The sequence below is a fragment of the Palaemon carinicauda genome, chromosome 12 (assembly GCF_036898095.1).
Source record: "Palaemon carinicauda isolate YSFRI2023 chromosome 12, ASM3689809v2, whole genome shotgun sequence".
Taxonomy (NCBI): domain Eukaryota; kingdom Metazoa; phylum Arthropoda; class Malacostraca; order Decapoda; family Palaemonidae; genus Palaemon; species Palaemon carinicauda.
Window position 1 is genome coordinate 54,045,731 of NC_090736.1, and position 24,033 is coordinate 54,069,763.

Below are 24,033 nucleotides of genomic sequence, written 5' to 3' on the forward strand. Positions count from 1 at the left end.
TGTTTGACAAAGTCGCTCTCATTGTCCATATTCGCTGTAGCAGCCGCCATGTTTTCGCTTTGTATGTCCTCTAGCATGGCCGCCGGCGATTCCCAGTGACGTCATTGAAAGGATTCTATAGGTTGGCCGGGGCATCAGCCACCCATTGAGATGCTACCGCTAGAGAGTTATGGGGTCTTTTGACTGGCCAGAGAGTACTAGAGTTGATCTTTCTCTCTGGTTACGGTTCACTTTCCCTTTGCCTACACAGACTCTGAATCGTCTGGCCTATTCTTCACAGATTCTTCTCTGTCCTCATACACCTGACCACATTGAGATTACCAACCAATTCTTCTTTACCAAAGGGGTTAACTACTGCAATGTAATCGTTCAGTGGTTAATTTTCTCTTGATATGGGTAGAAGACACTCTTTAGCTATGGTAAGCAGCTCTTCTAGGAGAAGGACACTCCAAAATCAAACCACTGTTCTCTAGTCTTGGGTAGTGCCATAGCCTCTGTACCATGGTCTTCCACTATCTTAGGTAAGAGTTCTCTTGCTTGAGGGTACACTCGGGCACACTATTCTATCTAATTTATCTTCCTCTTGTTTTGTTAAAGTTTTTGTATTTTATATAGAAAATATTTATTTAAATGTTACTGTTCTTAAAATATTTTATTTTTCCTTGTTTCCTTTCCTTACTGGATTATTTTCCCTGTTGGGGCGCCTAGGCTTATAGCATCCCGCTTTTCCAACTAGGGTTGTAGCTTAGCAAGTGATAATAATAATAATGATAATAGAGACGACGGGCAAAATCTAATCGAGGTATTTTGCGTCAATAGGCGTAGGAAATGATGATGATGAAATAATCAACCGTAATTATCCACATTTTATCTTAAAGATCACCTTTAGAAATATAGTAAAAAATCACGTTTCATTTCTGGATATGTATGAAATTTCGCTTCACGCCCCTCAAAAATAAAAAATAAAAATAAAAGTTAATTATACCAATAACACAATTGACCAAATTACTTCAAATCTTATTCTCAGTAGCCTATCTAAACTCTTTTCTACTGCATATCATTATTTTTTTTTTAGTTAACATTATCAACCATATTAGCACAACTTTTGGTTAATATCTCATTCTAAATCTATTATGGTTGTTATTCCAAAATTAGTCTGAATACTTAGATAATAGAATTTGCATATTCATTATCTGTATTTTTCTCACATTTACAGAAGTATGCACATATCTTTGTTTACTTTTGTTACAATATGAGTGTGGTTACATGATGGTATGATATCAAGAGCTTTTCTCTTTAGTTAGGGTTGTGCACTTGTTGTCTGCCCATCGCAGTTATGTTGGCAACCTCCACTGCATCCGGAATTACAACAGCCGTTTACTTCTTGCCTGACCTGTGGGAATGAAACATTTATCAATCTATTAATCAATAAAGGAAAGTTAACGAAAGGGAGGTAATATATCAAAAAGAGAATTGATAGATAAAAAATAGATGTGTAAGTAGATTGGTAAAGGGAAACACAAATAATTCTTATTATTACTATCCAAGCTACAACCCTAGTTGGAAAAGCAAGATGCTATAACCCCAAGGGCTCCGATAAGGAAATATAGTCCTGTGAGGAAAGGAAACAAGGAAATAAATAAACGATATAAGAAGTAATGAAAAATTAAAATTAAATCATTTAAATATTCAAGAATAAACATTAAAACATTAACACAGATAATTCATATATAGTCTATGAAAAGACTTATGTCAGTCTGTTCAACATAACATCTGCTGTAAGTTTGAACTTTTGAAGTTTTACTGATTCAACTATCCGATTAGGAAGATCATTCCACAACTTGGTCACAGCTGGAATAAAACTTCTAGAATAGTGTGTAGTATTGAGCCTCGTGATAGAGAAGCTTGACTATTAGAATTAACTGCATTTAAATGATAAATGAAAAGAAAGTAAAAGATAAAATTTGCCTAATTGATTTCATGCTTCCAATTAAAAATACGTGTGTAATCGAAAAATAATTTTATTGAGAAATAAAAAGATCGAAGTTAGGCAGCAATTCTGGTCATTCAGAAATTGCAAATACTGTTGATTATTTTTATTTTCTTTTATTGATTTTTGTTGAAAAAAATTTGTCTAATATAAATATTCCTAAGTTAACGCACTTAAATTACGGAAAATGTGTTAAGCCTATACTGAAAAAAATATGAGATGAAAAAAATGAATAACATATATAAACATTCGAAATAAATAATGTACTTTTAATTAACGTTTATAAAATGACTTTTTCTTCCTTGTAATTGCTTTACCATTACGTTATTAAGATTTCTTCCATTTTTTTTTAAATCACTTATTTAAGTCTTTAACATATCCCTAAGAAACATTGTCACAATGAAGAGATTTCCACAAAAATAGAAACATAACTAAGACATTGCAAATGCGAATTAGATCGTTCCATTTCCTTTGAAAAAAAAAAATTGCGTGAGGATTTTGTTTCTCGATCAAAGACAAACTGTTTGCGCAACAGAGGAATAATTATTAACACCATCCAGAAAGGTATATTCGACGATTTTTCGTGTGTGTCTTTATTTTTTTCAATGCTTACAGAACGGACTACACTGACCTGAATGATAATACCTGCGTCTTGATCGTCACCAATTCCCGCAAGCGAATCGTTGCCGGAGATTTCTCTTTTCACAAGATTCTGAAGAACAAAGTTATATGATAAGAAAGTAAATGGTTTTAAGGGTTTCCAGTATTCTAATACTGAGTAAATCCTGCTGTGTATAATAGTCTTTATTCAGTTTGGATGTTATATTGTATCACTCGAAAATGAGTGGATGATTTTTGGTCTGTTGATAATTGCTAAACACATTCACAAAGACCTGTTAATGTGTTCTACTGTTTTTTTAAGCATATGCGCTTATGTATATGAATTTATTTTACATTGATCTGGCTTTGAACGATGTTTTTTTTTTTTTTTTTTTATTACAGTTACCCAAAAACGTAACCTTGGACTACTCAATATGAAAGTACTCTGAACTTTTTGAGTAACATCGGTCTCTTTAAACCGACCTTTATTCCCAATCTCTCTGAAACATTTGGTATTAAATTTCCCTAGTGAACCGTTACTAAGATATCATATCCGTGACACCCACCCCTTTTTATCTCTATCGTTCTCTCATTTTGGGGTCTTATTTTTGCAGCATTATTTTCTTCAACGATTTTGTTTTGTTAGATTCAAAGCTTCAGTCTCCTCCAAGACCTACAGATAGGTCTTTAGGTCTTTGACAATAGTCCTAATGCGGTCAATGATTTTTACATTGTTTTTAAAGATGGATAAGTATGATTTTCTCTCTAATGGTCCTCTTTTATATGTATAATTCTAAAGGCTATTTCTTCTTTTGTTGTTTCTGAAGTACTACATAAACCACCAAAATAGATTTCATTATATATGCGAGTCATCTTTCCATCTCCTTAGTTAGAAGTATAGTTCGCAAGTGTTGAAGACCTTCTGTGTCCTCGCTTATTTGTTGTTTACAGAAAGTGCGAAATGTCATGTGCCACTATTCTTTTCTAACCTCTTTGTTGTTCCATGTATACCCCAATATGATGCATTTTGAAAAGTCTCAAATGTTTAATATTTTCAATACTTTATCAATGCCTTTCATACGCTAGTAGTTTCTTGGACTTGTCTCGCAACTTACTCTCTAATATTGCCTTGATGAAACCCTTCCTCATATAAGTCCCACAATGATGACAACCCTGATACCAAATCTTGATAGGCCCTTGACTCTAATAACTAACATTAAATCCTAATTTCTCATTCATGGAACCACTCTTCATTTATTAATCCAGTAAGTGCCATTTCCCCTCACCAAATAACCATGCTTTTCTGTTATTGTATCATTATTCTTTATATTTGTAATCAAATAAAGGAGATTCATATAGTAACTTGATCATACGTAATGAAATCAAAGAAGTTATTCATAATCCTCGTAAAAGGTATACACAATAAATTGGCATTGGCACAAAGCATAAAAAGGTTTAGATATCTACGAATAAGTAACCCATAGAAAGAAAACAACGCTATACTCACGTGATGGCTACCATAAGGAAGTGCCTGAAATGTAAATATGCATGTATTATTGAAATTGAAAGAAAAAAAGATGTTGGATATAATAATTATATATTTTCATTTGGGAAATATTAATTTCAACGAAAACAATAAATATGCAGTATATCATTATTCAATGTCAATAGATACTTTTAAGCTGAAATTGTATAGTATCGTTTAGGATAAAATATCAACTTGTAAATCTGACTTCCCTAACGTCAACTAAATTATTAGAAATTCAAACTTGAAATGATAGATAAGCACATCGCAAGTTGCATATACGTATTCTCCTCTAACTATCAGCCATCTATCTAATTGATCCAGGTATCCCGTGTTGCCATTTCCTGAAGAAATTCAAACCATCACTGAATTGGTGCATGGCAAGTTAAACAAGAGGCATAGCCTACTTGGGCTTTCTAAGGAATACACACCCGGCTTTATTTCCCGTCTGGTACCCACACAATGCAGATGAGAAAGAACTCGGTGGTTATGGAGTTATTAGTTTTATGAGCTTAGAAATTTAATAAGGATCAACCAACGGTTTTTTTTTTTTTTTAAGGTGAACTTCAAAATTACTGGTAACATTCTTGCGTCCTCTAATGGGCTTCTCTTTTTTTGTCACTGATAAGCAGCTTAATGATATAAAATAATAGACTTGCATGCTAGCATACTTTTAATGGCTCTAAAAATACCAAGGAAGCTTGTTTGTAAGGATGTAAATATGATTTACCTGGATGACAACAACAATCATGCAGGAAAGAATAAGAAGTTTCATTTTATGGGCTTCGTTCTTTTGGGTGGAAGATCTGGAAAAGATAAGCAGATGTCAGATAGTATAGCAAATGCAAAATAAATTTGAGGTTAGTTCTCTTGTCAAACAACATTCTAAATGTAGAAAACAATCCAAAAACAAAATTTTAAAGGTAAAAGACTGTCCCCAAAAATATTTTAAAAGTAGAAGACTATCCACACACAATGTTTTAAAGTTGGAATACTATCCACTGACAAAATTTCAAAGATATCCACAAAAGAATTTTAAAGGTCGAACACTATCCGCAAACAACACTTTGAAAGTAAAAAGACTATCCGCAAACAACTATTTAAAGGATCAGTATCCACAAACAACATATTAAAGGCAGAAGACTATCCACAAACAACATTTTAAAGTAAGAATACTATCCGCTAACAACATTTTAAAGGTTGAAGACTATTCACAAACTACATTTTGAAGGTTGAAGACTATTCACAAACTACATTTTAAAGGTTGAAGACAATGTGCAAAAAACATTCTAAAGGTCGAGGATTATTCACAAACAACATTTTAAAGTTATATCACTATCCACAAACAACATTTTAAAGGTGTAACACTATCCACAAACAAAATTTTAAAGGTAAAAGACTCGAAAACGATAATTTTAAAGGTCGAACACAATTCACAAACATTTTAAAGGTGGAAGTCAATCCACGAACAACCTTTTAAAAGACGAAGACTATTCACAAACAAAATTCTAAAGGTAGAATACCATCCACAAACATTTTAAAAGTCGAAGACTAGCCCCAAACAACATTTTAAAGGCTGAAAACTATCCACAAACATAATTCTAAAGGTCGAAGACTATCCACAAACAAAATTTTAAAGGTTGAGGACTATCTACAAACAACATTTTAAAGCTCAAAGACTATCCGCAAACAACATTTTAAAGGTAGAAGGCTATCCGCAAACAAAATTTTAAAGGTAGAATATTATCCATAAAAAGCATATTAAAGATAGAAGACATACGCAAACAGCATTTTAAAGGTAGAATATTATCCACAAACATTTTAAAGGTAGAAGACTATTCAAAAACAACATTTTAAAGATACATGACAATCCACAAAAAAACATTTTAAAAGTAAAATACTATCCACAAAAAGAATTTTAAAAGTATAAGACAAGCCCCAAACAACATTTTAAAAGTAGACTTTCCTCAAACAAAATTTTCAAGGTTGAAGACTATTCCTCAAACAACATTAAAAAGGTAAAAGTCTCCCTAAACAACATTATAAAGGTAGAAAATTTTCCCCAAACAACATTGAAAAGCCAGATGACAGTCTTCAAACAACATTTTAATGAGAGGTGACTGTCCACAAGCAACATTATAAAATTTTCAAGGTAGAAGATTCTCTCACACAACATTTTAAAGGTGGAAGACTATCTCCAAACAACATTTTAAAGGTAGAACACAGTCCTTAACAACTTTTTGAAGGCATATGACTGTCCGCAAACAAAATTTTATAGGTAGAAGACTGTACCCAAATACCAATTCAAAAGCAAATGACTGTCCCCAAATTACATTTTAAAGGCAGAGGGCTGTCCCCAAACAAAATTTTAAAGGTATAAGAATATCCTCAAACATCTTTTTAAAGGTAAAAAAAGGTAAAAGACTATCCCCAAACTATGTTGAAGGTAGAAGATCCCCAACCAAAATTCTAAAGACAGGTGACTGTCCACAAACAACATTCTAAAGGCAGATGACCATCCCTTAACAACATTTTTAAAGGTAGAAGACTGTTCCCAAAACAAGATTTTAGAGGTATAAGACTGTCCCTAAACAAAATTTTGAGGTAGAAGACTGTCCCCAAACAACATCTTAAATGTAAATGACTGCTTCCAACCAACATTTGCAGGGTAAAAAAACTGCCCTCAAACTACATTTTAACCCTGGAACGGTACGGTGGGTCGTCCGCGACCCCGAGCGTAAAAAAAAAAAGAGGTTGTTCTCACGTGACTCACCCCCGTGACTGAATTTGTGGGTGATCGACCTGCAGTAGGTGTCTCGCCTGCACGCTCTAGTAGTGTCCAGATGTGCATTGCTGTAGCTGTACTCCTTCCCCGATTTCTGAGACGCGTCGGGGTCGAGCGCGACCGAGTTTACCCTTCTAAGGTAATTTGCATAATTATCAAAGTTATTACGTATTATGAAATTGTCGTAGAATGGTGCAACTTGTATAGGTTATCAGTTGTGGAAAGTCTTGGTGGATTGTTTGGCTACCATGTGCATGATTTTTTTTTTAGTTAAAATGTCGTTCATCACCACGAGGACCATTTTACCGCGAGTGCCCCTTTTTCATTTTTTTTTCATTTTTTTGCCAAGTCACTTTTCCGTAAGATATTGCCAAATAGTGTCGTAAAACTTTTGCTTTTCTAGTGTTGGAAAGTGTGTCTAGATGATCTGGCTACCCATGCGTGACTTTGTTTTTGTCAGATACGACGTAGTTATTGGTATATGGGGTATTTAACTGCGGTTGCCAATTTCTGTTTTTTTTCAATATTTGTAAAAATTTACTACGTAGTAAGGAATTGCCGTATATTATTGATTTTTTTTCATGTTTATGTGTTAGAAAGTGTGCCTTGATGGATGGGCTAACACGTGCATGTCATTTTTTTTATCTGAGATGCCGTATATTAGAATGTTGGGCATTTTTCCGCGAGTGCCCCTTTTTATTTGTTTTGCATTTTTTTGCTTAGTCATGTTACCGTAAGGAATTGGCAAGTAGTGTCGCAAAACTTATATTTTTATAGTGTTGGAAAGTGTTTCTTGATGATCTGGCTACCCATGCCTATCTTTTTTTTAGCCAGATATAGCGTATATATAGGTATGTGTTCGATTTTCCTGTGATTGCCATTTTTTCGTTTTTTCCCATTTCTTTCAAAATTACTACGTACTAAGGAACTATCACAGAGTAATGATTCATTTATATGTTTATTTGTCGGAAAATGTGCCTTGATGGTTTGCCTAGCACGTGGCTGAAATTTTTTTTTCTGAAATGCGTATAATAAAATGTTGGCCATTTTTCCGCGAGTGCCCCTTTTTATTTGTTTTGCATTTTTTTACTTAGTCATGTTACCGTAAGGAATTGGCAAGAAGTGTCGCAAAACTTATATTTTTATAGTGTTGGAGAGCGTTTCTAGATGATCTGGCTACCCATGCCTATCTTTTTTTTTAGCCAGATATGGCGTATATATAGGTATGTGTTCGATTTTCCTGTGATTGCCATTTTTTCGTTTTTTCCCATTTCTTTCAAAATTACTACGTACTAAGAAACTATCACAGAGTAATGATTCATTTATATGTTTATTTGTCGGAAAATGTGCCTTGATGGTTTGCCTAGCACGTGGCTGAAATTTTTTTTTTCTGAAATGCCTTATATTAGAATGGCCATTTTTCCGCGAGTGCCCCTTTTTATTTGTTTTGCATTTTTTTGCTTAGTCATGTTACCGTAAGGAATTGGCAAGTAGTGTCGCAAAACTTATAATTTTATAGTGTTGGAAAGTGTTTCAAGATGATCTGGCTACCCATGCCTATCTTTTTTTTTAGCCAGATATGGCGTATATATAGGTATGTGTTCGATTTTCCTGTGATTGCCATTTTTTCGTTTTTTCCCATTTCTTTCAAAATTACTACGTACTAAGGAACTATCACAGAGTAATGATTCATTTAGATGTTTATTTGTCGGAAAATGTGCCTTGATGGTTTGCCTAGCACGTGGCTGAATTTTTTTTTTCTGAAATGCCGTATATTAGAATGTTGGCCATTTTTCCGCGAGTGCCCCTTTTTATTTGTTTTGCATTTTTTTGCTTAGTCATGTTACCGTAAGGAATTGGCAAGTAGTGTCGCAAAACTTATATTTTTATAGTGTTGGAAAGTGTTTCTAGATGATCTGGCTACCCATGCCTATCTTTTTTTTAGCCAGATATGGCGTATATATAGGTATGTGTTCGATTTTCCGGTGATTGCCATTTTTTCGTTTTTTCCCATTTCTTTCAAAATTACTTCGTACTAAGGAACTATCACAGAGTAATGATTCATTTAGATGTTTATTTGTCGGAAAATGTGCCTTGATGGTTTGCCTAGTACGTGGCTGATTTTTTTTTTTCTGAAATGCCGTATATTAGAATGTTGGCCATTTTTCCGCGAGTGCCCCTTTTTATTTGTTTTGCATTTTTTTGCTTAGTCATGTTACCGTAAGGAATTGGCAAGTAGTGTCGCAAAACTTGTATTTTTATAGTGTTGGAAAGTGTTTCTAGATGATCTGGCTACCCATGCCTATCTTTATTTTTAGCCAGATATGGCGTATATATAGGTATGTGTTCGATTTTCCTGCGATTGCCACTTTTTCGTTTTTTCCCATTTCTTTCAAAATTACTACGTACTAAGGAGCTATCACAGAGTAATGATTCATTTATATGTTTATTTGCCGGAAAATTTTGTTTACTTCTTTTTTGATTGAATATCAAATTTTTTTAGCTAAAATATTATATTGTTTTACATTTTTTTTTTCGATCTTATTTCCCTTCGAAAAAATTTTTTTGGGTCAGAATTTTAATTTTATAGTCGTAAAATAATCGACAATTATCCAGCAACCCACCATACAATTTTTATGCATATCCAAGAATAATTAGATTAGTAAATAACACCTTGAAATTGACATACCCTTCCTACATTTCAAGTGGCAGATTAGGGAGTCTGAGTCAGTGTGGTTGGCGGCCATTTTGTGGACATATCCGAAGCGTAAGTTGCCCTATATATATATATATATATATATATATATATATATATATATATATATATATATATATATATATATATATTCCTGTTCCCTATAGAATTTGTGATATTCTGGTATATTTTTACCTGCATAAATATCATATTATATATTAAATATATGTATTTTTTTTACGAAATTTCTAAGTACTCAAAAAATGACCTTTAGATATGGCCCCTGATATGAATGTAATTTACAAAATAATGAAGATTTTTTACATATTTCTATTTTAGGATAACATATGTTTATTCCCTAAAAAAAATAGCCACTTCCTATTTCATGAAATTTATACAAATTTTTTTGGCCAAAAAAAGTTACCCTTTTTTTCTCATTTCAGATCTTCACCTCCATGGGTCTGACTTCATCCAAAATACATCAAGATGTGTCCTAAACATTCAAGAATCAATTCCTAAAAGGATTTGTGTATATATGTATAAATTTTTTTTTATTAATTTTTATGTAAGGTCTTTTTTTCTACTTAATTTTTTAAAATATTTATAATAAATAGTTTTTCTGCAGATGAATAGCATTTATCTTTACAGTTGTTTTAAGCATTCATTGAAGTTTGTTTGGCAAAAGAAAAAAGGAGGTTACTGCAAAAACTGATTTTTCAAGAATTTTTTTTGGCGTCGGGGTCGCGCGCGTCCGAGTATATCCTTAAAGGGGTGTCCGAGGAGCGTACCTATCCAGGGTTAAAGGTAGAAGGTTGTCCCTAAACACCATTTAGAAGGTATTTTACTGTTAAAAAACAACATTTTAAAGATAGAAGACTGTCCTTAAATAACCTTTTAAAGGCAGAAGACTGTCCTTAAACAACCTTTTAAAGGTAGAAGACTGTCCTTAAACAACATTTTAAAGGTTGAAGACTGTTCCTAAGCAACCTTTTAAAGGTAGATGAGTGTCCTTAAACAACATTTTAAAGGTAGAAGACTGTTCCTAAACAACATTTTAAAGGTAAAAGACTGTTCCCAAACAACATTTTAAAGGTAGAGGACTGTCCTTAAACAATATTTTAAAGGTAGAAGACTCCCTAAACAACATTTTAAATGTAGAAGAATGTCCCCAAACAAAATTTTTAAGGTAAAAGACTGCATCCAAAAAACATTTGAAAGGTAGAAGACTGTCCCTAAACAACATTTTAAAGGTAGGCGGTTGTCCCTAAACACCATTTTAAAGGTAGTTTACTATTCCCAAAAAAACATTTTAAAGGTAGAAGACTGTTCCTAAACAACATTTTAAAGGTAAAAGACTTTTCCCAGACAACATATAAAAGGTAGAGGACTGTCCTTAAACAGCATTTTAAAGGTAGAAGACTCCCTAAACAACATTTTAAATGTAGAAGAATGTCCCCAAACAAAATTTTTAAGGTAAAAGACTGCTTCCAAACAACATTTGAAAGGTAGAAGACTGTCCCTAAACAACATTTTAAAGGTATGCGGTTGTCCCTAAACAACATTTTAAAGATAGTTTACTGTTCCCAAACAACATTTAAATTTAAAGGTAGAAGACTGTCCTTAAACAACCTTTTAAAAGTAGAAGACTGTCCTTAAACAACTTTTTAAAGGTAAAAGACTATTCCCAAATAACATTTTAAAGGTAGAAGACTGTTCCTAAACAACATTTTAAAGGTAAAAGACTGTACCCAAACAACATTTTAAAGGTAGAAAGTTGTCCGTAAATAACATTTTGAGGGTAAAAGACTGTTCTCAGACAACATTTTAAAGGTAGAAGACTGTATTTAAACAACATTTTGCAGGTAAAAGACTGGTCTCAAATAACATTTTAAAAATAGAAGACTGTCCTTAAGATTTTAAAGGCAGAAGACTGTCCCTAAACAACATTTTAAAGGTAAAACACTATTCCCAGACAACATTTTAAAGGTAGAGGACTGTCCTTAAACAACATTTTAAAGGTAGAAGACTCCCTAAACAACATTTTAAACGTAGAAGAATGTCCCCAAACAATATTTTTAAGGTAAAAGACTGCTTCCAAACAACATTTGAAATGTAGAAGACTGTCCCTAAACCGCATTTTAAAGGTAGGCGGTTGTCCCTAAACACCATTTTAAAGGTATTTACTGTTCCCAAACAACATCTAAATTTAAAGGTAGAAGACTGTCCTTAAACAACATTTTAAAGGTAGAAGACTGTACTCAAACAACCTTTTAAAAGTAGAAGACTGTCCTTAAACAACATTTTAAAGGTAAAAGACTGTTCCCAAACAACATTTTAAAGGTAGAAGACTGTTCCTAAACAACATTTTAAAGGTAAAAGACTGTTCCCAAACAGCATTTTAAAGGTAGAAGATTGTCCCTAAATAACATTTTGAAAGTAAAAGACTGTTCACACACAACATCTTAAAGGTAGAAGACTGGCTTTAAACAACATTTTGAGGGTAAAAGACTGGTCTCAAACAACATTTTAAAAATAGAAGACTGTCCTTAAGATTGTAAAGGTAGAAGACTGTCCCTAAACAACATTTCAAAGGTAGAAGACTGTCCTTAACCTTAAAAGAAACATATCTCATTGGTTTCAATTGACCAGATGTAAGGCGATTTTTGGACATATGTCGTATTTCATCCATAGAAAGGGACTTATACGCTCACTTTCACTAAAATTATCAAAATCCTACAAAAGATAATTTGGTAAACAGATTTGTAATTATATGAATTTATAAGAAAAACAATTTCTATATCGTAGAGAGAAATAAGTACTACATTAAGTCGAAATTAGAAGGGGAATAACGAATAGCTATTAAATAGTTTATGAATATAAATGGATACTAGGAGTAAAGGATTCTGCTTTGACAAACTTTACCATTATTCATCTCATTCTGTGAGATGGTGTAACATTTTCGGGTAAATCTGTAGATAATTTAAAAATAAGTCCTTTAAAAAGAAAAAAAAAAACATGAGCAAAATAATAATGTCGCTTTTCTTAGAGAGAAAAGATTTTATTCTTCAATTTACTCAATTCCGGAGTTTTGTCCCAAAATTTGAATTATTGATATAGAGGCATCCAGTAACGTACTTCAAACGTTGACAAACCGAACACACAATTACCTCTATAAAGAGAAACATTTAGTTGCTATTAGCAACGAATATACGAAATACATAGAAAAGGTTCTTACTTTTTGTTATATTATTAAATCCATCCTTTCCCTGAACTACCGGCAAAATATGTCGAATGTGGTATTTGTAGTTTGGTGATTCTATTTTCAGGTTGAAAAAAAATACCAGAGAAGCCATTGTACTCGGTCATATTGCTTTGAAGAGGTTTCTATTTTCTTGTAATGTTATTGAATCCGTCCTTAAATAGCACTCTTCAGCAAGATATTGTAACGCACGTGTACTTCATACACCGTAGGCTTAATGCTGTTGATTTTTTTCTCTCTCTCTCTCTGGCTCTCTCCCGCACTGCGACATTGGTCACGCCGGGGTCAACAATGCCGCAAGGTAGTAACAGAAAGGCGAGGTGAATGTAACTGACTTTATTCAACAAGATAACTAGCTTATATACAAATGATTGAGGGCAACAGTGATACAAAATTCCAACAATGTGAAACATGCAATCGCAGGCTTAAACAGGTTTTTCTATTATCATTACGGAGAGAGCGAGAGATAAATAAAAGCAATAGCATTACAGTGTATGAAATACAAGTACCTTACATTGGGTATTTATGCCTAATGATTCTGTTTTAAAATTGAACCCCCAAAAATGGTGTAGAAGTTTTGGTTATCAATATGCAACCAAGTAGGAAATGAAGATATTTATCTTAAAAGTAGTAATAAATCAGATTAAGAATACAAATAAACCTGAAGGTCTGTTTCACTGTAACGCATCGTCACTAAACTCTAGACCGCTTAAAAAACCGTACCCACCTTCACTGTATTCCACACCAAAGTCTTTATTTATAAAAGTGGACGGAATGTCCAATATAAATCGAGCGAAAAAAAAAATGTGTAAATATGTAAAGACGTGTAGATATTCATACACAGAACACGTACGCAAGTGAGGAGAGTCATGCATAGGGTATGAAACAAATGGATACATAAAAACAACATCAACGCTGGCCATCATCGATTTTACTTATTCATAATAGGTCCATTTATTCGATAAAACCTTCTACCAAATAAATATTCAAGAGAGACGCGTGTTTCGAAACCCCATGGACTCTTACTGCCCTTTTGGAATGCATTTAACAATAGGCAATTGTTTATTGATAGATAATTGCTCTCATTGATCAGATGTGGGAAAAATGGAGGTGAAGAAAGACATCTATTTATTCTGTATTATTCATTACATCATTTAGACCATCGCCTTTTATATGTGCATGATTTATTTAGCGTCATTTCACGAGCAGGTGAGAAACTGACTTCTGGTAAGGGAATATAAATGGGTTTGAACTATATTCGCTAAGTGTGTCTTTCAATCATCTTCCAAGGGAAGGGAAGAGTCGAGAAAGATTTTAGGATTATACAAGGATGTGAGGATCAAAGCCGTCGACAATACACAACTTATTGACACAAAATACGGAAGAAATGCGAAATATTTATTCTGTCTTCCGTAAGATTTAGGACTGCATTGTACCTAAACTCAATTTTTTTTTCTGATGAGGCGCATTTGCACCTACTCGCAACGGTGCCCTTTTAGCTCGGAAAAGTTTCCCGCTACCTGATTGGTTAGAATTATCTTGTCCAACCAATCAGCGATCAGGAAGCTTTTCCGAGCTAAAAGGGCACCCCTGCGAGTCGGTGCAAATCTGCCTCACTAAAAAGAATTGACTATAGTTATGGTTGAGAAATTTTCTCATTTTTATTCTGGAATGATATCATGGTATACATAGGCAAAGCTTCAATTATACATTTATTATAATAAAAGATAACAGTAACCGTGATAATGACTAGATACATGAGTAAATAAAATAATTCTGACAAGATACTGAAAATAAAAATACCACAGTTATTTTAGGTTATAATCTTTTAATTAAATGTGGCCAATAAATCATAAAATCATAAGCCGAATTTTGATAGTTATTGTAAAAAACAACAATTAGTAGAAGACTACTACTTCAGTGGTAACAACTGACACAGCCTGGACATTGTTCCATAGAAAGTGCACATAGTATACAGTAGGGTACAGATTTAATATGCAGAGGAGTGCCTCGTGAAGGGGCTGTGAACCTCTTACAAGGAGAATGCTTCTCAAGTGACTGACGAACTTTAGCTCTTTTTGGCAAAGCCCATTATGCTTTTCACGTTTGTGGGGTTTCGGGAAAAGAATATGATATATATATATATGTATATATATATATATATATATATATATATATATATATATATATATATATATATATATATATGTATATATGTATATATATATAATATATATATATATATGTATATATATATATATATATATATATATATATATATACATATATATATATATATATATATATATATATATATATATATATATATATATTTATATATATACATTCAAACGCGTGTATACAGTCTATACATATGAAAATAATATATATATATATATATATATATATATATATATATATATATATATATATATATATATATATATATATATATATATATATATATTTATGTGTGTATACATAAATACACACACACACACACATATATATATATATATATATATATATATATATATATATATTATATGTATATATATATATATATATATATATATATATATATATATATATATATATATATATATATATATATATCATCATCATCTCTTCCCTAGCCTATTGATGCAAAGGGCTTCTGGTAGATTTCGCCAGTTGTGTCTATCTTGAGCTTTTAAACCAATACTTCGTCATTCATCATCTCCTACTTCACGCTTCATAGGTATTAGCCATGTAGCCCTGGGTCTACCAACTCTTCTAGTGCCTTGTGGAGCCCAGTTGAAAGTTTGGTGATCTAATCTCTCTTGGGGAGTGCAAAGAACATGCCTAAACCATCTCCATCTGCCCCTCAACATGATCTCATCCACATATGGCACTCGAGTAATATCTTAAAGATTCATTTTTTAATCCTTTCCCGCCATTTAACTCCTAAAATTCTTTTGAGGGCTTTGTTCTCAAATCTACTAAATCTATTGGAGATTTTTTTAGTGTCATACCACGATTCATGTCCATATAGTAACAATGATCTCACTAAACTGATATACAGCTGGATTTTTTTGTTATTTCAGGCGATCTGATTTCCAAATTTTATTTAACCTAGTTATTGCTTGGTTGGTTTTTTCAATCTTTCATTAAACTAAAATGCTAAAGACCCTGTATGCGAGTTCATAGTTCTCAAATATTTAAATGATTCCACCTCATTAATCCTTTCTCCTTCCAATAATATTTCATCCTCCATTGCATATTCAGTTATCATCTCTTTCTTTAATTTATCATATTCATTAACAACTAACGTAATTGTGATGTCTGTAATTAATGCAATCTTTCAGATCTCCTTTTTTCCCATTTTCACCAACACTCTTAACTCCCATTTATTAGATTTTGGCTTTTCACGCCACATTCTAGAAAATTAATTTGTAAGTATTCTGGGAGTAACTTCATTTTCGACCAATATCATCTCAGAAGTTATTCCATTGTATTCAGGGCTTTCCATCTCTTTAGTTTTTGAATAGTAGATTCGACTTCAAACACACAATTCATTCATGGGCACATAAAAGTCTTCTTCAGTTGCAGGTATATAAATCAAATTTTCCCTTCATATCTCATATTCATGACCCCACTAAAGTGTTCCTTCCAACGTTGCCTTTCTTTATCGACAGTTGTTATAACAGATCCATCTCTCTTTTTTATGAGTATATAATTAATAATTCTATGGGCAGTTCTTACACCATAGCCACTCCCTGAATTCATAGGTATGTCAGCTTCATCTGGTTTCCTGTCTAAATATTCTATCCAATCATTCCTTCCTCGAAAACTTTCAACAATCAATTTCTGTCTTTGTCTCCTTTTTATAGTATCCCAAGTATCATTTTATAGCCATGGTTTTCTCCTTGTAACTACATGTCCCCAAACTTCACTACTAACTCACTGATATATGTTCTTGTTAACACACCATTCTTCATTATTTGTCTGCTCTTCGTCTCTTAAAGTCTCTGAGACGGCAAATCGATTCCTACATTCAATTGCAAAGGTTTCTCTGTGCTCAGTGTACCAAATATAGGTATTTTATCTACTTTTCTGTTGTGTGTTTTCAACTTTTATTATAGTTTGACCTAGAAGAGCTGGTGATCACCATCAATATATGCACCTATGTAGCTTCTTACATTTTCCTGAGTCCTCATTTTCTCTTTATTAATTGCTATGTGATATACTTGAGTTTTATAATTGCCACATGGTGAAGCCTATGGATATTTATGGATAACCTTGTGGTGGAAAAGAGTACCTTCAATGACATGATTGTTTGTTGAAAAAAAATTTATAAGGTGGGCCCCATTTTCATTTGCACCTTCTCCAAGACCCTGAACACGCATTATATTCTCTTCCAACTCTAGCACTGATATCGCCAATGGCAATTTTCATATATATATATATATATATATATATATATATATATATATATATATATATATATATATATATATATATATACATATATATATAGCACAGTATGTGTGTATGAGCGAGTGTTATTATATGTTACAAGTTCTACTTTTTATATCTTCAAAATTGATATAGTTTTTAATTAAAAAACACCCAGTGATATCGAATGACTTATACCTAGAGATTATATTCATATCAAAAGTGAAGATATGAGATTTCTCAAAATGACCACTATTTGATCCTGGGAAATATTCTTTTAATGAACCAATTCATCAAACAATTTAATGTTTTACTTTCGACTCAAAATTAACTAATCTCCACCACAAGATTTATGTAACAATTTGCAATAAATATTCATTGTAGCATATCACTAATTATAAAGAAAGGAAAGCTGGATTTTCATTTATCAAGCATTAGATAACCATATAATTCCAAATTCCTTATTTCTTGGTAAACTATCAAACCCAGTGGTGATCACAAAAGGCAAGTGTGCACACCATGCCCAGGTTTCGCACCTATTAAATTTTATAGACATGAAATGGATTTTGTTTTTATTTTTATATGCTGCATATATACACGCACACTTCCATATGCATGTGCATACACTTGTGTATACATATATGTATGTATGTATACGCTTTTACTGTATGTATACATTTATGTACAGTACATTGAGATGTCTATTCCATCCATTATGGATACCTCAACAGAGCGTTACAATCTCCGTTGTGATCAAGTATTTTGGAGTGTGGTTTCTTGCTCCTTATATATGTTTCCTCTTTGTTGACCAACCTGGCTTCTAAATTACTGTACAGGTTAACACAAGGATCTACCTAAACCATTTTTCAGAAATCAAATCTGTGATTTACGCTGTTAAGTCGAGAATACTAATCACTAGACATCGAGTGCCATATATATATATATATATATATATATATATATATATATATATATATATATATATATTTATATATATATATATATATATATATATATGTATATATGTATATATATATATATATATATATATATATATATATATATACGTGTGTGTGTATATGTATTTATATATATATATATATATGTGTGTGTATATATGTATATATATATATATATATATATATATATATATATATATATATATATATATACATACATATGTATATATATATATATATATATATATATATATATATGTGTGTGTGTGTGTGTATATGTATACACATGTATATATATATATATATATATATATATATATATATATATATATATATATATATATATATATATATATATATATATATATATCCTTTTCTGAGTAGGGATAGCTTAACGTAGTGAAAGGATTTTTTCGCATCGCCATGATCACCAAAGCTGTACTAGTCAGAGCCAACCATACTTGTTTACTTTGCTGCAAGAGATCAGACGAAAGTCTCCCACCGTCACCAATCTGCAGTGGCCAGCGTGGTGATGAAAACTGGTCAAAACCCAGACATGAATTAACTGGGCTGAGGCCTATGTTTTACAGTGGATTAGAAACAGCTGCATATATTGTTGATATATATGTGTTTATCTTCATAAATATATATATATATATATATATATATATATATATATATATATATATATATATATATATATATATATATATATATATATATATATACAGAATAAATACTGTGTTTGTGGCGTCCAAAACTCGAAGATATACCTTTACTTTTCTCCATTTATTGTTTGATGACGACACGAGTTTACGATGACTTCGTAACCATTTTTCAGGACTATATTGAATTTAGGAACTACACTTTAATATAAAGGTTATAATGGTGAAAATTTGATACACAAATATTTGGAAATTCGTAAAACATTCAGTTAAAAATGATAAATGAGAACTTTAGATTCTTTGAAATACAAAATCCTAAAATTTAAGATAATATTTTAGATTTTTCAAAAGACTTCACAGAATGATATCATTTACAAAACAAAAGTACACACGCACACAAACACACACGTACACACACACACACACACACACACATATATATATATATATATATATATGGGTGTGTATATATATGTATATGTGTGTGTTTGTGTGCATGTGTGCTATTGTTAAGCAAACGATATCATTGGACTCACAATGAGAATAAAAATATTCTAATATCGTATTTATACATGAACGATGATCTTTAAACGGTCAGTCACTTGATGATTACAGATAAGTCGGATTTACGAAAAGAGGATAATACCATGGCTTGAATTTAAGTCATGATTCTGGCCGCTAATGATGATTATACACAAAAACACTCTCACACACATACACACATGCACACACACACACACACACACACACACATATATATATATATATATATATATATATATATATATATATATATATATACCTATAAAAATGTGTATGCCTGTGTTCATTGAAACACTGACATCACCTTGGGGGCAATTAAAAGTATGTATTGCATTTTTGTAAAAGCTATGTAAGACGAAAACATATATGGCTCACTTTTCTCACTTTTATTTTCTTATGGATTTATGTTCCTTCTTTCCATATCAATATGACTGAAATTTCACACCATGAATTATTGTCCAGAAAATATAATAAGAATGGAAGAATAATTCCTACCTTATCTGATGGAGGACTGTTTGCAACTAACTTGGACACAATCAGGCGTCTACTATATAGAGCCAACCTCCGCAAGTAGATTAGATCAAGTACACTTGTACAATACCATATCGTCTACTCTCAAGTTATGTAACACTTGCGCGTGTACAAGTGTTACCGGAGCAATTATAGTCTGTATCTCTCGATCTAATAAGAACATAGGAAATCGATTAATATACCACAGACATTGGAATTGGCACTAGAGTTTCTGTCTTATCTATTATTATGTTCCCTATCACGTATTGATATAAAGGACTATTCATTATAATGAAGATTTTTGCATTACTTTAATATAAGATGTTTTACAAAAATTATGTATAAAAAAGTTCAAAATTCTTTCATCTGATGAGAAGATAAAAAATACTGCGTTTTCTGTAGCTTACACAAATATTATATGTTTAATTGATAAAAGTTTGGCTTAAGCTATTTGCCATAAACTGAATTACGAAGAAAAGTTTCTTTTAACACCCATTACATATTAATCTCTATCTGTTGTCTTGTTTAATAACATGAGGTAAAGTAATCTATTAATCTCATTCGTTTAACGTAAGGAGACTATCCTCATATCACACATTCTCTTCACCTGAGCACCAAATTCGTCATAACCGACATAAACAATTTATATTATGTTCTGCCAACGCAAGAGCCCGTGGCCCCCTTATTTTAAGGCTGAGGTCTAAAACGAACGAACTAACTCGATTTATTCTTTAATTTATCCCTCTTTAGTCATTTACTCCCAATTCGTTATCTTTAGGTTTTCGTAAAAGGTCAGATATCGAAATGTCCTTAGCTATAACATACCTATTTTATTACACAACATCTTTTCAGAGGTATTATATGTCGACCACTTGTGAAAATATATTTCTCATACACATGGCAATTATAATGATAATTGTATTGCTAATTAGGTTCGTCTTCTTAACGGACGTTTTCCACGATATTAAGTTTCCTTTATTTTTTTATTCGCTTCTAGAGAACATCACCAAGAGTTTCTTCTCTGTGACCTATTCTCCGGAACCAGTACTAAATAATAGAAAAACATGATATAAAACACTTTGGTATATATATATATCATCATTATAAAATTTTCTCGCCACTCAAATTAAGAGAGTGACATTGATTTGTAAATAAAATTTTGAATGGAAAGTATAGAAGTTAACTTTCACTTCACGAATGCTGAATGGCAGTGAAGAAATTATAAGATTAACGTCATGAGAGAGAGAGAGAGAGAGAGAGAGAGAGAGAGAGAGAGAGAGAGAGAGAGAGAGAGAGAGAGAGAGAGAGAGAGAGCATCAAACTGGTCACATCTCTCTTTGTTTCTCGACATATGTGGGGAAATTATATCATCATTGTTCTTACATAGTATGGTATGGAGTGCTTAGCTGTTTTACGCTCTACATTATACACACACACACACACACACACACACACACATATATATATATATATATATATATATATATATATATATATATTTGTATATATATATATATATATATATATATATATATATGTGTGTGTGTGTGTGTATATGTAAACACACACACACACACATATATATATATTTATATATATATATATATATATATATATATATATATATATATATATATGTATGTATATTTATGCAGTATGTATACATAGATATACATTTATACACACGTGTGTATATATATACATACATACATACATACTTATATCCATGCTTATATACACACGAATATATGTGTACACACACACACACACACATATATATATATATATATATATACATACAGTATATATATATATATATATATATATATATATATATATACATATATACATATATATATAAATATATACAGTTTATATATTTATATATATGTATGCATATATATGTATGTGTGTATTTCTGTGTTTTTGTGTGTGTAATATTTTTATGACTGTGTTTACGTGTGGAAAAAAAAGAGAAGAAAAGAAGAGAAAATAAGCGAACTTAGAATATAAAAAATGTTCTTCATATAGATATTGCATTTCAAAACACTTTAGATATTGGAACCCTTTCACGAGATCTGGGGAAAAATAACAACGCAGTAAAACCTCTTTTTTTATTTATATATTTGCATAGGAAATGATAATATGTGAGGCAAGAGATGGAAACGCGTTTTTCAAAGTTATTTTTATATAATATTTCATATTTTTATGTAAAATAGGGAAGCGGGGGCTGCTAGGTTTTACAAATCATCAATATAATAGAGGTTTTGAATAAGTTTTAGCAAAAGCAATGTGTAAATTTGATGCTGTAAGATTAGGTTATATCAGTGTCGCAAAATATTGCGGATAATCAAAATTTAAAATTGGCGGTGTTAATTTTAATTAGATATTTGAAATTAGCATCAGGAGTAATTCATTTCCTTTAGCTACATTAAATCTAACAATGTATCTAAAAGAGAATTTCTCATAGTGGCAAAAGAAAAGTAATACAATCTTATATCTCTTCGACCTTTGATGGACATTGCTTTCGTTTTCATTAAAAAGAGATAATCTTTCGCTGAGGAGATTAACCTTTCGATCATCCTTTCTTCATACAGCTTCATATCCTTAAACATAATAAGAAATATTGATGAAGAGATGATAGACCGCAGACTGAACATCAATCACTCCAGATATTTTATGTTGTTTATATCATTTAAATGTGGAGTATTAATTTCTAATCTTTCTTAAACTTTTTAATCGGTTTTGGTAGCCTATTGGAAACGTCCCTGCCGGGAAATCCACCATTTCTCCATCCTTGTCAGCTGAGGATGATTGTTTGAGAGAGTCTATAGGTCTACTTGCTGTGTCATCAGTAGCCATTGCCTAGCCCTCCCTGGTCCTACCTTTATAAAGAGTGGGCTTGGGCTCTGATCATATGTATATATTGTCAGTCTTTAGGGCATTGTCCTATCCTTTGCCTTTGCTATTCATGAGAGAACTTTAAACCTTAAAGCAGAGATCATTTATCATATATTGCAGGATTGATTGATTATGAGTTATCTGGCATCCCATATATAGCAGGAAACACTTACCTCTTCTGTCTAGTAGTTCAAGAAATCCTGTGATAACTGATTCAATTATTAAGTTATGAATGTGTTAGTGATTTTTGCCACCTATTTTACTCTGTTTCTCCATTCGTATAGTTTGCTTAGAAAAAGCTTCACCAGCTCGAGTAATTCATGTGGTGGTATGATTGTTTTTTATTTAAATTTTCTTTGGAATCTTTGATTCGGAAGCTATAACAAGGTATAAAGAAGCTCTACATCACCTCGTATTATATATATATATATATATATATATATATATATATATATATATATATATATTATATGTATATTTATTTATATTAAATATATTATATGTATTTATTTATTTATTTTTGTATTCAAATAAGCCATATATTTTAATACCTTAATGTTTGGATACTCTCTTATACCTCAGGATTAGGGACACAAGTGGGAACCAATTCAAAGATAATAGTTTCTATCCGGCTGGGGAATCGAACCCTGGTCTAGGATGCTGGTATGACAGTGACATAGCTTTTAGCCACGAAGAGAGACCTCTCTCCTTGGCTAAATGATCCTTCCTTATCATTACATGTCCTTAGTGACTAGGATGAGCTTCCCCCAACCTTCTACTTTACATTACATACGCCACACCCGTAGTGATATTCCAGCAACCCACCTCACCATCCTCATCTTGGTTCTTTCCAACAGTTCTTCCTCCTTCCCTGGGCCTAAGCACACTGGTGACTTTGTAGAGCCACGAGTAGCTGCATTTTGTGGCGGGGATATTTTCTCCCATAGGTTCCCATTGTTTTCAAGCTTTGCCGATCACACTTGTGTCTGTGGCTCGCGACTGTGGCAAGCTGTCGCTCGGCCCCGCCACAAACAGCACATTTTGTGGAGGCGTTTTGTGGCTGGCTGAGAGCACACTAGCAACCTCTGGCGACCACATGTGGCTGCTAATCAGTGATGCAGGAAACTTCGTAGAGGTGAGGTGTGTGTTGTCCCGCTGTTCAAA

General features: G+C 32.0%; 1 long non-coding RNA gene across 1 annotated transcript; it reads right to left on the minus strand.

The window, feature by feature from the left end:
- Positions 1 to 1,008: 1,008 nt before the first annotated feature.
- On the minus strand, positions 1,009 to 19,997 carry LOC137650548 (uncharacterized). Its single transcript, XR_011045984.1, has 5 exons — positions 19,954 to 19,997; positions 4,846 to 4,921; positions 4,098 to 4,121; positions 2,622 to 2,702; positions 1,009 to 1,393 (listed from the first exon to the last, which is right to left on the minus strand). It is a non-coding gene; the product is annotated as an uncharacterized lncRNA (long non-coding RNA).
- Between the last annotated feature and the right edge of the window lie 4,036 nt (positions 19,998 to 24,033).